The 578-nt window shown below is 42.9% G+C and overlaps 1 non-coding gene across 1 annotated transcript; it reads left to right on the top strand.

Annotated features, from left to right (window-relative positions):
• The first annotated feature begins 204 nt into the window (after positions 1–204).
• On the top strand, positions 205–277 carry Trnas-aga. Its single transcript has one exon. It is a non-coding gene; the product is annotated as a tRNA-Ser (tRNA).
• The last annotated feature ends 301 nt before the right edge of the window (positions 278–578 follow it).

The raw sequence follows: 578 nt of genomic DNA, 5'->3' as shown, positions 1-578 counted from the left end.
CGGTCCAAGCGTCTGTGTGTAAATAGTCTATACAACACGTACGATAAGCGTCACGTCTGGGTGTAGCTGTCCATCACGTGTCACAATCTTGAGTATAACACATGTGGTTGTGCAGCCTATCAATTTCACGTGTGCACCGATAAACACGATATTCCTCTTTGCTACTGTAGCGGAACTGGACTGGGTCGATCGTCGATCGTCGGCGACCAGATAGCTCAGTTGGTAGAGCATCCGTCTAGAGTTCGGAGGGTCCAGGGTTCGAACCCCGGTCTGGCCATGCATTTTTCCTCTCCTGTTACACTATATTGTGTGTAAAATAAAGTGGCGAAATAAGACTTCGTGATATTTCAAATAAATAGATTTTTTAACTCTAAGTCTAAAGTATCAAGCCAGATATTACGTTTTCGAATATACCTTGTATGGTCCACCCCTAGAGACGGTTAAACATATCTAGTACCTGTAATATGCACTGTCGATGTTGTTAAACGATATTGGTGTAAAAAGAAAACAACCTGTATTAGAGAAGCATGGGACAGGTCGATGGTGGAAAACGATTCAATTTCTACAACAGAGGGTCA

This window comes from Mizuhopecten yessoensis, unplaced genomic scaffold, assembly GCF_002113885.1.
Source record: "Mizuhopecten yessoensis strain PY_sf001 unplaced genomic scaffold, ASM211388v2 scaffold2641, whole genome shotgun sequence".
Taxonomy (NCBI): domain Eukaryota; kingdom Metazoa; phylum Mollusca; class Bivalvia; order Pectinida; family Pectinidae; genus Mizuhopecten; species Mizuhopecten yessoensis.
The sequence above is the reverse complement of the archived record's forward strand: the minus strand, read 5'-3'. Positions and strand labels throughout refer to the sequence as shown.